General features: G+C 36.5%; 1 protein-coding gene across 2 annotated transcripts in view; it reads right to left on the bottom strand.

Annotated features, from left to right (window-relative positions):
* for (cGMP-dependent protein kinase for) overlaps nucleotides 1-17,669 on the bottom strand; it is a 90,355-nt gene that overhangs the window by 36,954 nt on the left and 35,732 nt on the right. The gene's annotated exons all lie outside the window — the stretch shown is intronic.

Genomic DNA, 17,669 nt, shown 5'->3' with positions numbered 1-17,669 from the left:
ATAATGTGAAACGATGTTGTCGCAAGTCGCAAACATGTGCGGTGCGACGCTTCCTTTTTAGATTTAAAATGAAAAAAAATTCTATTTTCAAAAATTTATATAGATAAACCTAATACAGAAACAACGTACACAAACCTACAGACATACCACAGAACGTTTTTCTTTGTGAGAAAATTCAACAATATGAGTCAAGAGCAATTATTAGAGAAACGATATCAACGAATTATATTCAACTCCTTGAACATTTGAAGTAGGCAAAACTGATAGCACGTATACTAACTTCATGTTACGTAGTTGGAGACCCTGCGAACCTACGACTAAACACTACCCTCACAATACGTTGTTACGTATTTCGCAGATGATGACAATTTTGTTTTTTGATGATCGACTAAAGGATTTACTATTTTTTTTTTTTTTAAATTTATAACTCGCAAAACATCGGGTAAAAATTTGATAGGTACTAAGCACATAAATGGGATTGAAAATTCATTTTTTTTACAAGTTCATTTTTTGTAAAAATTTTTTCCTAAAAATGTTTATTTTTCACGTAAAATGTCAAAAACGTACGAATACTGTAAGTTCTGTCAATATGCTTTTCAGTCCAAACTAATTTTTCACCATCCCTTTTCACGCATTCAAGTTCAACATACAGGGGCTTCAAGTAGGCAACCGGTTCTACTTTTCTAAAAAATACATAGATAGGAAATCACACACCACCCGAGACGTTCACGTTCACGCCGATACATTCGGTACACTCGGTATATTGCTCACCAGCTCCACCCTTCCGTCTAGCCCAAGTCTACGCTAGTCGGTGGTCATTCCGCAACAATCAACGCGATAATTCCATCACAAAACACCATAATTATCGCACCAAACGGCGAACAACGAGAGAGGTAACCTTGAAAAATAATAAAAATCGAAAGTACCCAGATCACCGTCAACATACATTATCGATTAAAAAGCTCTAAATTACTTCATTTAAAACGACTCGCGTTGCTCGATTAAATTACCAGAGCGAGATGTTGATCTTAATATTGCGCTTTCAGCGGCGCGGCGCGGCGGTAGCAACGCAGCCATCGAGGAGGCCTGAGAAAGCTAACAATTCACACTCCCAGCCCTGCTGCGCAGTGCGCATCTCGCAGATTCGGATTCAGATTCAGATTCCAATTTTACGACAAGTCGAACGCGAGAGAGGTGGCCGCGCTTCAATCGTTTTCGTCGTGTAATAGTTGCAGGAAGTTCAATTCTAAAAGATCGATTCGAGCTCAATGAAACGATCACGTCGCGGAGAATTCCATTTCCTTGAAACACGACGACGACGATGATCGTTGCGACCTCGTAATACAGAACACAGAAACAGATGCGATACCTCGTGCAAAAAAAAAACGTATCCTATCTGTTCTATAGCAGCATCCTTCTCTCTTACTCACTCAGCTACGCTCCTCGATCTAAATAACCTCTAGTAATTAAATTCGTATAAACCACGTCTTTCCTCTTGTTCGTTGGTTCATTGCAGTGGCGCTACTACAGTAAAATTCAATGAAAATACTTCTCACAGTATCTTACGCTGAGTACAACGAGTCCGTGTCTTCTGCTTCGAGGTTCGAGGATAACACACATCACGAAAGACCAGATTCCGCGTGCGATGACGCGTTTAATATGGGAAAATACCTTCGAAATTGTCTCATTGATCGTGCTACAGCCTAGCTAACATACACGTACAGCGATTCGAGTAATCTAACTAATTCAACGATGGAAAATTACACTTTGAACATCGAAGCAAGTGTGCTTCTAGATGGAATTTACAGAGTATGCAAAATGGGGGGGGGGTGATTCCGGATTCTTTCATTTGATGAACACAAAAATTTTCAATGATTGGCTATAGAAGCCGTGATTACTGTATGTAAGTATTTATTTATGCTATGCGCTAAAAATTCAACTTCGAAAATTTATGAAAGTATTATTTCATTTTGAAAGGGAGAATTCCATCAGTCATGTCTAATCGTGCACAAGGAATGCATCTCATTTTTCGACATTATGTAATGCCATAAAATTCCTTCATCAATCCCTAAAAACCAAGTTCAGCCATCTACGTACTAAGAACAATCATACATCTCATATTAATCAAGACCAATGATGTAAAAGCACTCAAACAGGCATCACAGGGGGTGTCTAAAGAAATTTGTTGATCGAAAATCACCTTTTCACTACTTTTTCACTACCTTTCAAAAAAAAAAAAAATCATCACCTTCTAAATTATTTTCAGCCCCTCCCCCGGATCGATTTTTTCCTCTTTTTTCAGGGTGTCTACAAAAAATAAATAAATAAACAAAAATTTGTTAAAAATATAATATATATAAAAATTTAATGCATTTGAACGATTTTTGTGAAAAAAATTCAAATTTTTCGAAACAAAACGGCGAGTTTTAAAGTAAAATAAGTGAGAGATGTGAAATAACAATTTTTGTGATTCGAAATGTATAATTATTCTGCCTAATAAGTATTCATATAACGTATAAAAATTTTGATTTCTCTTTCAAGTCCGGAATTTTGTAATTACCTATGGAAAACAGAAACAAACTAGCCCTGGCGAAGCGAGGGCAAAAGCTCTCGAAAATCAGTTTTTTGAGAGGTATAAAAACGATGTTTTCTTGTGTAATAAAATTAAGAAATTTATTATTTTTGTTTCAAAATTAATTTTAAAATTCGAATGATGATTTGAAAAAAAAATCAAACGGAGGCCGAAAGCTTTCAAAAATTCATGTTTTCAGAAGTAACTGATACATTTTTAGGAATGCGAAAAATTGTTTTAAAAAACATACTAAAATTATGTAAAAATAAAACACTCAAAAAAACATCAAAATCTTTAGAAATTATAAACAATTTTTTTTTCAATTTCAGTCAAATTTGCCTAAATCCGCCGGAAAATAATAAGCTTTGATCAGGATGAATAGATGTAACCCAATCAAAATTGTGATTTGATTAGATCAATAGAATCAGAAGAATGTCCGGATCTGATCAAATCTGATTAATCAGTGTGATGAGATCTATTCAGATCCAATCAGATCTCCCACATTGGATCTAATCACGTCTGAAGAGATCTACTCCAATCAAATCTTCGATCTGACCACATCTGATTAGGTCTAGTCGGGTCAAATTGGATCCATGAAATGCCAGGATCTATAAATTGGATTCAATCATTTTCCGCTGGTAGCTCAAAATTCATTTTTCACACCGAACTTTCAACTTTACATGGAAAATTTTGAACAATTCCTTCTCCTGATCTCGTATGTTCCTCATCATATATACCGAATTAAAATCCCCCCCCCCAATCAGAGTCAAACAATAGTAATAGCGAGGCATAAAAACAGGACGAACGTTGATGGACATTTAGCGTTCAACTCGTGGAGGCTTTTAAATGAAAACGAAGATTATTAGCCTTAATAATACACCGACTTGAATCTCACGAATGTGTATCGTGTAGTTTGAATCGAAAGTGTTAAAAGGGAGACTCGTTTAAAAGCATAATACCAGAGAGGTCAACGAAGATTAAGTATCTGGTTTATTATCGACGACGAAGACTACGGACGCGATGTCAGTTGGCGTATAACATGTGAGAAGAAGACTCGAGTGAGACTGTGAGAGAGATATGGCTATAATTACACTCTCGTTGACCATTTAGCTCTACAAAATGTAGACATATCACCCGTAGCACAATGTATACATTTATGTGTACGTCGTACCTAATGCCTATTATACACGCGAAGACCGGAAAAACTCTATTTACGAGTTAAAAAAAGAAAAAGATATCAAAATAAATGACATATTTCATTCGATAAAAAAGTCAGCCCGAGTGAAAAAAGAAGAACATCACGTTCAGTGTTCACGTGCCTCGCGGTGATGATTTTCGAGCATATAGGAGCTACTATTTCACTCTAGATTTGAATTGGGAGAGAAAATTTCACGTAAATGATCGAGCTACTCGTATACTCGGATCCACGACATGATCTGTACTCGTCTGACAAGGCTCTCGACGTCTAGACTACCGTTATAATTATTTCGATACGTCGACCATATCGATTAAAAGTAGCAAACAACCAAGATACTAAACGTGCTGTATGTAAAATCGTCATTACCATTACCATTTGTGAACTTATAACGCGAGACTTATTACGACGGTACAAAGTAAAAGTGGTTATGAACGAAATTATTAATTACAAAGATGACGGGCGTCTGTCTGTGGCGTGGCGCGGCAAAGGCGCACGTGTATGCGCGTATGACTTTAAAAATTAACTTTCTATGCTCGCTCGCGAGTCTGCGCGTGAGTGTACATGTACATGCGCGGTGTATGGTGATACCAGTTCGGTAATAGAGAGAAATAAGTGATATCAAAAAGTATAACGGTGCATTTCTATGACTCGAAACGCACACCCGTTGAACTTGTTCACTTTCGTTAATAAAACCGAGCAGGTGATGATCGTAAAAATCATATTGATGGGTGTAATTCCAACGACTACCTAATACACCTCGATATAAGACGTGTGTAGATCAATTTCACGCACCAAATCAACGTTGGAGAAATGCACGCAGCAGAAACGGAAGTAACAGGAAGTGATCTCACAGTGATGACTTGAGAGCTGGTGGTATAGATATGATGCTGATCTCTCAATGCCACCAGTGAAGCAAAGCAACGCTGGTTTAGAGACTTCTTTTTTTTCTTCTCTATAATGTAGAGGAGGCATGGAATCATTTTTGAATGAACTGCTCAAGTTGATTTTACAATTTTTGACAATTTTCTCGAAAAAATGAGGACTTCTTTCAACAAAAAAAAAAACCTAAATCTCGAGATAAGACTCAGAAAATCAGTTTTTGAAATAAAGTCGATTCTTTAAATTGACTTAAACTTCAAGCAGTTCAAGCCATTTGGAATTTCCAAAAAATACTGAATATTTCCCAGCGCATTGGAAGCACTTCAAAAGGGCTTTTAATCAATTTTAGAAGCTGAAAATTCAATAATGTCACGGGCAGTTGAAACCTGAAGCTTCAAATCAGCTCAGAAATAGTCACATCGATTCGGGGGGGGGGCGTTGACTTAAAAACAGAAATTATATGTTAAGATGAAATAATTTCATTTTTAATTTTTTTTGCATGAATATGAACTGAGTTTTCATGCATTACGAACTAGCGGCAAACTACCCCTCTCCCCTCCCCATATAATTCCACAACCCATGGCAGCTCATCATAATCAATTCAATCTGTAACATATTATCCCGATACACATCGAATATTCGTCAAACAACTAGGTCGAGCGAGTGAGTAACCCACGCAGCGAGCACAATTCCAGACGATAAAACACCGACAAAAGTGAAATTACTTTTCGACCATAACATCGTCGATTTCATATCTTTTTACATCGTATTTGCGAAAAAAAAGAAGTACCTAAATAAAATACAATAAAATAACATTTAAGAAAAAAAATATATAATAAGTACACAAACAGCAACAACAACAAACCGTGTCGCGTAATAAAAACGCGTGAAGGATGTTGTTCACGGCGTTAATATCTGGCCGAGTAAAAGTGAAAACAATAAATAAATTATGAACCCTTTTGTTTCGAATCACGAACATTAACCAACCATATCCAATTACCTCAAACGCGTTAACAATCGAACGCATCGCGTAAATGTTATGTGCATGCTCTCCGCTGCACTTTTCCTCTACTCTTTCTTGCCCCCCCTCATCCTCCCGGATTCGCTCCTAATATCTACCTCTCAAATACATCACACAATACCGCTTCGACTGCGGTAACCAGAGATGTGATCTTTGGTATCAATTCGTGTATAAATAAGCCGCCAACTGACGACTGGTGCTGGAACCTGGAACGTGATATCCAAGTACGCCGACGCCGCGCCCGCGCCTCAACAGCTTGTACTTGGCTTCTTTCACGCATCTGATTCCGATTCGGCACCAGATACGAGATAATTTCCGATCAACCTTCCTTCCATCCATACATTTATCGTGATGATGAGATGAGATGATACGACGGTAATGATGATGTTACATGCGTAACCGTTTTTGTCTGTTTCTGCTTCATCGAAAACATACGTATGTCGTTGACGTCGTCGCCATTTCTATACAATACATGCAGTCTGGTGAGATGAAATCCGAGCCGGATTTTTACACTTACAGGGTGTCCCAATGTCCCATCGAATCTCAAACGTTCGCTATATTCGGGAATTTGGGTACTAAAAAGCAGCCAAAAATGAAAAGGCACCACTTAAAATGTACAGCTTTGATATCTAAAAATGGGCATTTTGCAACAAACTTACAAACCAAATTTTAAGAAATTGGAAAATTGGTTCAAAACCTATTGATCATCTTGAGGGTGGCTGGAAACCAAAATTTCTGACTTTCAAGTCAGATTGGGTTTGGATTTCAATGATTTTTTTCTGCAAATATCTCTTTGGAAAATCCAAATTGATCGTAAGAAATTGGAGGATTTTCAGTACCTACATGGAAGAGTGTCTAAACATTACTGGTGAGTGATGAGGAAAAATGACAGTGGATATGATTACAACTTTGAAAGCTGAATAAATATTGTCACGATGAAAAGAGCTATTCAAACACAGCAGAGTGTAAGCTGACTTCTGAAACTCACTCAATTTTCATTTACTCGTAGGACCCAAGAATGCTTGAAACAAACTTTGATCAGTTGTTATACTCTTGACCATATCTACGATTAGTTCCCTTCCCTTCCCTCAAAAATAATTGCTTGCTTTTTCAAACTGAACACTTGACAGCATACGTATACGGGTAATTCTCAGAAAAAGGTAAAATTCGTGTACATGGCAAATTTCTCAACGGTTTTAGCATGAATTTTTTTTTTTTTTTTTTGGTCCATTCAAGAATGACCCCGCACACATTTCACACATGGTATTGAGGTTTTTAGACCCTCCTTTCATTGGTGTACATTTGATTTTATACCCCAAATGTCCTTCGACTTGGCTGTCACACATCATGTTTTTGAAAATGAATGTTATAAAGTGTCATGAACTTCATTTTTTTTTGGAAAAATTGACACATTCTCATTATCATAGAACACGAAGGTCCATTATTGTGCAAATTGCAATTGGAATAAGTCCATAGGAAGCTGACATTTCACATTTGAAAACTGTCACACACTTTTTGCGCAAATTTTCGAGCAATTTTCAATTATTTTTGGTAGCTTCACAATCCAAAATTTTTTTCTGGTGAGTGGCTGCACTGGTTCACTGTTCTCATAGAAATGTTACCCTGCACCGTTCTTTTTAAAAACTACATTACAGCTCGTTCTGATCGTACTTATCTGTGAAGTTTTGATATTTCGCAAAATCTGTGTCCTTCGGCTTGGTGTTTTCATTTACGCCAATGAACCCGTCAAAACCAATAATTGAGCACGGGAAGTTATTCTACATGATAAGTACACATTTATTACGTGTTAAAAATCGAATAATGTCCAGTAGGTAAGGCTAGAAACGAAAAAACGTTGAGATTGTCCTTCGGCTTGTCCAGCGCCCATTTGTCCTTCGACTTGGCCAAATTTCAGACAGCTGTACTTTTATCGCGCTAGTCGGCATATTACACGATAATACAAGCAAAATTTTACATTTTCTCCCTTCCCACACTTCACCTCTACCCCTACCAAAAAAATAAGTCCAGATTCGAACTCTGCGGCCTGAAAAACATAAATCGGCATATTACACGATAATATAAGCAAAATTTGACATTTTCCCCCTCCCCACGCCTCACCCTCCACCTCTACAAAAAAAATAACTCCAGATTCGAATTCTACGACCTTGAAAACATGTCAATCGACATATTACACATCGATGAGGGTCGAATTCTAATTATCTCCGTTTTAGGGGGGCCGGGGTCCATAGTGGGGGGGATTGAATTGAGGCCAACACTAGAAAAGGGATCTGGGACACATATACAAATGATTCCCACTTGAAATTTTCCAAAAAAATGATTTTCGTTTTTCAAAATTATGCATATCAAAATCGACCCTTTTTCTGAGAATTACCCATACGGAAATTTCCCAAAATTTTGAAGTACTGTTCATCCATCGTCAAAAATTCGTTCAAAATTTGGTTTCCTTCGACAGATATTACCCCTTCCAACACACAAATAGGCAACACAGCCATCTAAATACTCAAAATCATGCAGCTGGACGCGTGAACACTGGACTATACACCTATTAACGAGACATCTAGGACACCCTGTACAATCACAACGATTACGAAATATTACACTACAGCGCTTCAAGTCAACTATAAAGATCCAAACACATGTAAGTACAAAAAAATCAGAAATTTTTTCATCCTTTATTCGATTCAGAACCAGCACATAATGCACACACAGTATAGATAATCTTGACACATTAAATCGTACGGTAGGTACACAATTACACATGTAGCATACCAACTCGAAGCTGTAGTGTACACCACACATTACATTCAGCTACATTGACATGGCCTGCTACCATATCGTCTCCCTCGATAGAAAATCTACCAACCGTATCCCATCACTCATCGAAAATTCATACTAGTACATGCTCCGTATCTTGTCAGTTGCCACCAGACACACCACGACTTCTCCCCATACCATCGCGCACATTTACTTACAACCAAGAATATAAGACCATAGCCATAGCAAATGAAAAAGATTTCAACACTGAACCGTTACATTAGCACTGCAGAGCAGGCCATGATCGAGTTGAACCCTTCGCTTCGGACCCAGTCATACAGAAATGGCTTATCTCTGTTTTTCGTCGCCTGCTTACGTCTATGTACGAGTACGAGTACATACTTTGTCTCTGTTCTCCGTAATACTTTCCATGTCTAATACGATGTCTGGATCCTTTATTTATTTTCACTCTTTCAGCCTCTTTCCAACGCACGTACGCAAATATATACGTAGATAAGTATGCCTAATTCGAAGACAGCTGTGAAATCACAAAACGCCAGTTCTGCATCAAGATAGATAATCCGACTGGAATCGTACATTTTCAAAGCATAGGTTCCAGAAACAAGACCTTTATCGCAAAGGGTGTTTCGTAACATTGCCTTAAACCATTTTTTTTTTTTTGGTGAGGGTAGTTTGGGTGAATGGTACTTGTAGCATGAAAACAGCGACTTTTGAAAGGTAATTTTCAAACAAAATGACAAAATGGGTCACCTTTTTCAGCAATTTTTATAATTCTACGTGCTTGGGCAATATTTTTCAAGTTTGTGAACTAAGGGTAACCCCTTTCGCTCAAAATTAATGGTTGAAGTATTATTTAGAACTTCCGAAAAAATAAAAATAAACGGGAAATTTTGGGCTTTTATGTATCACTGGAATAATTAATTTCAGGCCATTGCGTCAACTACGTAAAACCAAAAATCAATTACACTACGTTACGTACTCTACGTAATTTCGTAATAAGAGTATAAATTGAACGTAACGATTAATTAATAATCATTGATAATGAATATCGTACACACGTGAACAGATAAGGGATCACACGACCATCTTTCGAAGACAAAGGTATGACGTCGGAGTCGATCGAGTCGAGCTTATCGCGTGTTTGGGTATTAATTAATACATACAACAAATAATCATATTTGTGTCGAGATTCCAGTGAACTTGGGATTCCGAGGAAAAATACAATATATATAAATCATCGGTAAAAACAAATCGTCCGACTTATCACGTTTCAGATTACTGTTATAAATTGATACGAGCTCCTCGTAAATAACGTATACGCGAGATTTTACTCTTATAGTCGTTTTTATGTAGGTATTTCAAGAGGTTTTACACCACAAACGACACGTACTATACTTCTAAATTATCATTAATATCATTTAATATTACAGGGTTCCCCAAATTTTTTAACTTCAATAAAGCAGCAAGTAAGTACATAATTTGTTTTTAACCCAGATCATCGATTGCAACTGTCAACTCGGTACATAAAATTGGGTGAAATATTTTTTAGCAGTACAATAGTACAAATAACGTTTTTTTTTGACCGCCACAGACCACATTTTAACCGGATTTTAGTTGAATAGACTCACTAACACGATTTTAGCGAAGCATTTTCCTAAAACCAGCGATAAAGACACGTTTTAAATGAATACAAATACTTCGAATGAACAATGAACGTGTAATTTCATCAAATACCACAAACCACATCATGATTTAGAGAAAGAAAATTCTGGAATCGATCAAAAAATGCCAATTTTACATCAAACTAAAAATTCCCTTTTAATGTAAGTAACCTACTTGTGAAACTTGAAATTGCAAATTTCTTATTAAAAAAGATAGGTGAAATTATTTGTGGAAATTGGAAACCGAAAGATTTCAAATAAAAATTACATGTGGTTTTTGATCACGATATCGTTTCATCGAGAAATTCTCAACCTCGTAAAATTTTTTCAAACCAAAATTTCCGTAAAATTGTCGAATAAATTGTTTTATGGCTTTATTTTCATGGTGAGATGTGTAAACTGTGATACGCTAAAAAACTGAACTGGTATTTCTTTCTTAAATCTAAAAGACATCCATCCAAACATAAGGAACCTTCAAATTTTGAATTTTAGATCCAAAATTAATTGAAGATGAAAATTGAGGATGCAGGTTTGAATGGCAAAAATTTTGACTATTTTTTGGTTAAGGGGCCGAAGGAGGGGGCGACGAAAATTACATAAAGATTGTTATGCAAAAAAATCAAACAGTCAAAGTGAACTTGTTTTATCAAAATTCGGTATAAATGAATCAGTTTGGATGGCAGATATCAAACACAGAAAATTTTGAAATAATAAAAAATATTTAAAGATGATACGACCCCTACCCTTTTCCAATAGCATCAAATTCTGTAACGAAGCCACCAAAAAATTTTAAAAAAAACACCCCCAAGTTACATTCTCATTTTTTTTCCTCTTTCCATCTCAATTCAAATGCTCATTTCAAGACACCCTTCGAAACTGCAGACAGCACAGACGTATTTCAAACAGAAATAATAATATGTACGATACGAAATCAAAACTCAATAATAACGGTACCAGCGATGACGACTACGTAATGCAACATTAAACCCACCAAGCCACTACATGTGAGGGTAGTCACGCGTGATTTTCGACTGCATTTCAAAAGAGAAATAATTACAAAACGTTTACACGACACGACTTGAATTCTCCTTCTCAGTCTTTCATGGCTCAAATCAGCACAGCATGTAACTCGCATCTACACCCTAAAAATCCATTTTACGCCTCCATCGGTTCAATAATCGAATTCGCGATCAAAAATTAAGTATTTGGAGGCGCGGTTATGTAAAAATTTTCGCTCGGTTTACTCATTACAATAGGTATGCCAAACACCGCAGAGCACGTCATCCTCATATAAAGTCTTCAGATGACAGACGGAGTATCGATGCAGACTCAACATTGTAAATACGATGGAATGGAAGCGTATATAGAACGCTATAATATTTACTTTTCTGTCTTGGAACGAGTCTACATCATTGAAATGAGACAAATACTGTCGCAGACACCTACCATAATTGGAAATGGAGGTAATTCAAGTTCATATCAACGTACGTCTCTTTCGATTAATTATACTCGAGTACTAAACTTACACTGATCGCATTTTTGGATCGGTGTCGTGTTGATGAAAAAAATAATTATCATCAGACTATTCCCTTCTTCGCCTTCATCTTTGTATTTTTCATTACCAGACAGCACAATATTATGTATTTAATTGTAATGCACACATATTTGACGATCTTATTCTCTGAATATCGCTCGTAATACGTAGGTACAATGATAATTGTAAGATGGCCGTGAGATGAATCAAGGACCGCCTATAATGCGGGTACAATTGCAATAACGTTGACCCTGTTCAAATATAGTATACGCACCACGAGTAGGATACATACACAAAATTAACATGAACACTGTATATGTAATATTTAATATTAAAGCAACATCTGCAGACTTCCCACCTGTGCTGAAGATGTTCAAGCAGTATCACAGGTTGACTGTTCTACTGATTTTAGGAAATCGCATAGTCCTAAATCGTTTTCTCTCTCTCTTCTTTCGATTAAAAAATATGTTCAAAAGCTCATTGAGTGAGCGAAAAATGCAGACAATTTTGGTGAAAAGAAAGATTTTTTTTCTAGTTCAAAGTAATAGATTAATTTTACACAATTTCCCAGGAAAGTTGAAATTTAAACACTCGCCCACGATTTCATTCACAATACGTAAATAAAAATGTTCGTTGAACTTTGATTGTTCTTCGCTTTAGTAAACATAAACAAATGAATTTCCAATAATATTCGAATATTGCTTATCACTACTGCTTCTACCGTAATAAGCACCATTCAACAGACGCAAATTCAAAATCAAAATTTATTCAAATCCAGTTTAATCCTAATGAGTTAATTTGGACTAAAACTCGGTAATTTTTAAAAAAGATCGTCTGATGTTCCCATCTGACTTGAAAAGAATCACTTTTAAAATGAATGGTGCTTTTCAAGAAGGTCCTATCGACAAAAAACTGGTTTTGAGAAAAACGCATTTTTATATTTCAGTGTTTTGCCATTTTGGTTTAAAATGATATAGCGAGCTCCGGTTTTTTTTGTTGAATAGAAGCATCTTTCCACTATTTATTTCCTGCGTAGTAATTTTTTTTCCACCACCAACATTTCCATGGGAGCGCTTTACAAAAAAGACCCCGATAGGACCTTCTTGAAACGACAGGACCTTCTTGCGGTTATTCACCTAAAAATCGATTTTATTCCTTCTCAAACCCACCAAAAACATGAAATAGTCACTCTTGAGTAGTAATTTTCAACGCAGAATTCAAATTTTGAGTCAATTTTGCCCCTCGACCCCCAGGGGGGGTGGTACCAAATGAAAATTTGGGGAAAATGTGAAAAAATCGAGTATAGTGTCAAAATCTTGATACTTTGAGTTAAAAACCACGATTTTTGAGTCAATTTCCTTCGTAGCCCCCCAGGGGGGTGGTACCAAATGAAAATTTGGGGAAAATGTGAAAAAATCGAGTATAGTGTCGAAATCTTGATACTTTGGGTTAAAAACAACGATTTTTGAGTCAATTTCCCTCGTAGCCCCCCAGGGGGGGGTGGTACCAAATAAAAATGCGAAAAAATCGAGTATAGTGTCGAAATCTTGGTACATTTGGGCTGAAAACCCGATTTTCGAGTCAATTTTGTCCCTCGGCTTCCGGGGGGAGGGGTGTGGTACCTAATCAAAATTTAGGATAAAAGTGAAAAAATTGAGTACTTTAATGTAATATCTTTAATACTGTAGGGCAGAAGTTTCTTCCGCCAGCATTCCCCAAAACGACGAATATGAAAAATTATGCATTTTAGTGTATGTAAAATAACTGCGATCGATTTACCTGCGGAAACCTGCGAAAGTCTGTATCATCTCATACTTTAGCCATGCATGTGTGAGTGCGCACTCGATTTTTTCACTGTTTTCCCCAAATTTCGATTTGGTACCACCCCCTTTCTCCCTGGCGTGCGAAGGACAAAATTGGCTCGAAAATCGGGTTTTCAGCCCAAATGTACCAAGATTTCGACACTATACTCGATTTTTTCGCATTTTTATTTGATACCACCCCCCCGGGGGGCTACGAGGTAAATTGACTCAAAAATCGTTGTTTTTAACCCAAAGTATCAAGATTTCGACACTATACTCGATTTTTTCACATTTTCCCCAAATTTTCATTTGGTACCAACCCCCCTTGGGGTCGAGGGGCAAAATTGACTCAAAATTTGAATTCTGCGTTGAAAATTACTACTCAAGAGTGCCTTCTGGTATAGTTGTGATCAACCATTTCGGAGAAGAAGGTAATGCGCGCATTTTCTAGTTGCGTTTCCTAGCCAACTTCATATAGCTGCTGTTTGTGAACAACACCACATGGAGCGCTGCGGTTTGCACCATCTTGTGTAGAAAACGTCAGAGATTCAAATTTCATGAACTCCTCAAAAAGGTCCTATCGGTCGATAGGACCTTCTTGAAAAGCACCATTCAAATGTACTTTGGAGCTTCCGTAACAACTTGAAATTTTTGGAAAGAATTAAAATTAGACTGGAGATTTCAAAATGGCTCAAAAAAATTACTCAATTTTCAACTGACTATAACTCCTTTAATTTTAGAACCATGTCATTTCGATAGAGAACCTTTTTTATTTGTATTCAAAAATCATTTTCATTTTGAGCATTTTAAAACCGTAGCTCTTTCAATTTCCAATTGGAAGGAGGGGAGGGGGTTACCTGATACCCCCAAAGTACGTATACCTTAGAAAAAGTTTGATTCTGCTTGGTAATGGTCACTTTTGTCCTTTTTCCTCACCAACTCCCATCAAACTATCAACTTTTGAGCCCAAAATGTCATCCACTGAAGAAAGATGCAATACACGAAAATTATCAAATACAGGTCATCTTCAAACAATACAAATATCTGTAAAATAATGGCACCGTATCTGCTAAATATCCGAACCGGATTTCGCCGCCTTTCAGATGCATTGAAAAAAAAAATGACAACAGACCAGATAACAATTGGTTTCTTATTACACCCTGCGGTTTCACTCAAGCACGTCAATAACCTTCAAGGACAAAACCAACCGTTCGCGGTGCTCTAACTAACTTCACGTACTGTACGTATCTCCTACGCTTTCTTCATGTACCAGTAGGTAACTCCTACAACAAGTATATAAACGCGCGTAAATATCGCGAAAAAGACGATTTATCGCCGCGTATACCGCTGGCTGCAGAGAGTATTACGACACCTTGTAACCATGGTACACCTCCAGGAGATGAAAACGTTTTAGCAAGCATTAAACAGCATATCGCGTGAATATTTTACCATATTACAAGAGGAGTTCTAGTTCAGTCTCTCTCTTTCTCTCTTTCGAAGAGATACCTCTCCATTGTACTAGATATAGACTATTTATACTTCAATAGCAAAGTACATACTCGTACGTACGAGTAAATGCATAAAAGAGTTTGTAAAAAAAAAACCACATTACGCGAGTACTCATTACGCGTTTTCAGCAGTACACCTCATTCCACTCGTAAAAACTATTACAACACGTATTGTAATGGTTCACTTCGAGGTGTCTGAGCGTCTATGAGTACCCATACGTAAACCACACACACATCCATAAGCAAGCTATTCGCAAAATAATGTACCACGACATCGATATTCGCATAAAAAAGAAAAAAAAACTATCCAAAACCTTGAATAATTTTGCCACTCGAGCGGAAATCGCGACTCGCGAGCCGAATGCGTGAAAAAATTATTCAGCTAGTGAATTATCAATAAAATATACGTAGGTATTTATTTTTAAATGTACATTGTATACGTATTTAATATACATACATACATACATACATACATATTACATACACAACCGATGACCAAGCCTTATACATATACCTAAGTAGAGGTACACGTCAACCCAGTCAATAGTCGATATGTAAGCTAAAATTCCAACATATTCGTTCGTATTCGCAATAACGTTTCTATGTATCTTTCTATACACGCCAGCTCATACATTACCTATGCCTTCGCATAACTCTTTGATCTTTTGAAAACACACCAAATACAATGTAATTGCGAGAAAGGATGCTTCAGAGAAGACCGCGGGAGATGATCCGGCGAAAAGAATTAAACACATTCAGATGCACATAGCCAGATAATCAGTGGGAGAAGAGAAATATGCACAAGTGGATACAGGCACGATCCGGTTTTTCATTCTCTTTTTTTGCAATACTTTGGATTAAATATATATCTACATATTTTCAAAGAAATAACACTTCATTTTTTTATTACATGCAAAATATTTCAAAGAATTTGAAGAGTAACGCCGGAATTTGTGGGAAAACAGCTAAGTAATTGAATAATGCAACAAGTTTGAACAGATTTGATGCAGATTCTTCAGTTTTTTTTTTCAAATTGAAATTTTTATTTTAGTTTTTCTGATGTTTTTTTTTGGAGGGGGGGGGGGGGGGAGAATAAGAAAAACTGACTTTGAACATCGATTTCTTGAATGCATTTAAATCATGTCTTAAAGCCCGATGCAATAAAATTGGGGAGTGAGGACAACCACTTTCTTCCCGCAGCACACCACGAAATGTAAAAAAATTCCACATAATGAAGTATGTAAATCATTACAATTCATGAATAGACACAGAACGAGTTTTATCGAAAACAGAAAAAAATTAATCAATAATTGTTAGTGGTACCTTTGAGTTGTTCAGGAGTCTAGCTCTGTCCGATTTTTAGATCACCCACTTTTCAAAAAATACCCGCTGTATACAAATGAATGTTACAACAGGCAGAAAAGGAACTTGAAAAACGTTCTCAAAACGAAACAGCTCAAAAGCATCAAAAATTGAGAATACGATCAACAAGGTCTAAGAAAATATCAAGATAAAAGAGAACAGGACTTTGGCAGAGCATTTTTCAAGCACTTCATTTCTTCTTTTTTGGGGGTGGGGAGGGGAGGGGGTTACAAATTTTATACGTATGTCAATTTTTCGTTTTCCCAAGGCTTATATCGGAAGAGGGAATGCCAAAAATACCTATTTTTACAATTCAATTTTTTCATCGACAGACATTTTACAAACATTAATTCATAATCTAGTAATTATAAACACCCCCCCCCCCCCCCAAAACGATTTAAAACTTCTACATGTATTTTCTGTTAGCTAAGCCACAGGTTTTGAACAAATTGACAAATTTCAAATTCAGAGCAGCGAGTAAGCAAATGGAGAATTTTACAATGAATTTTTTTCAAGATTCTACAAAGGAAGAATGTGAATAGAAGAATTTGAAGTTCGGTTGAAAAAAAAGACTGACGGGATTTTCAAGATTATTCGACACATAAAAAAAATTCAAGTTTTCATGAGATTTAGCAAAATTTCTCAAAAAAAAAAATTGAAAAATGAAATTCAACTCTGAAAATTTTGCCTGAAGGACTAAGCATGTTTGGGCAGAAAAAACATCCGCGCAGGTTGGAATCTTTATTGAGGTGGGCCATTTTTCATTAAAAAAAAAAAAAAAACAAAATTGATGGAGCTGACAAGTCAATGTTTGGTTACCTCTTGACAAAAACTCAAAATTTGACATTAGTTCCGAAATTTAAAATTAATCGTATTTTTGCGTTTAAATCATTAAAAAAACAAGTTCATCTTCGTCAAGTTCAAGAAGTAATCTCGAAATGATATTTCGTTTTTTTTCCTCTAAATATGACAGCTTTATGATGAACTTCTATCTTAACCACTCCGACTTTTGTAATAGGTTGATATACGAGTACTGCAACAGGCTGTTTTATTTTTTATTCAAGAAAAAAGATCGGCCTAAAAATAGGCCACGAAATCAACATAAACTCAATCACAGACGATAGCACCCGTATACTTGGGTCAAAATTATTACCCACTGCAGTAATTTACTCGTAAATGCCAACTGCATCAGGTGAATGCAGCACAGAGTACATTATGCTCGTACAATAAGCTCATCGCATCCAGACGCAGACGTGATCATAAAACCTCGTAAAATCTTGTGGTGCCCATCGCATCGTCGACGAATTACTTGCAACGTTAGTAAAACCAGCTGCTC

Source organism: Planococcus citri, chromosome 2 (genome assembly GCF_950023065.1).
Source record: "Planococcus citri chromosome 2, ihPlaCitr1.1, whole genome shotgun sequence".
In the NCBI taxonomy this organism is placed as follows: domain Eukaryota; kingdom Metazoa; phylum Arthropoda; class Insecta; order Hemiptera; family Pseudococcidae; genus Planococcus; species Planococcus citri.
Note: the sequence above shows the minus strand (reverse complement) of the source record. Positions and strands in the feature narration are given on the sequence as shown.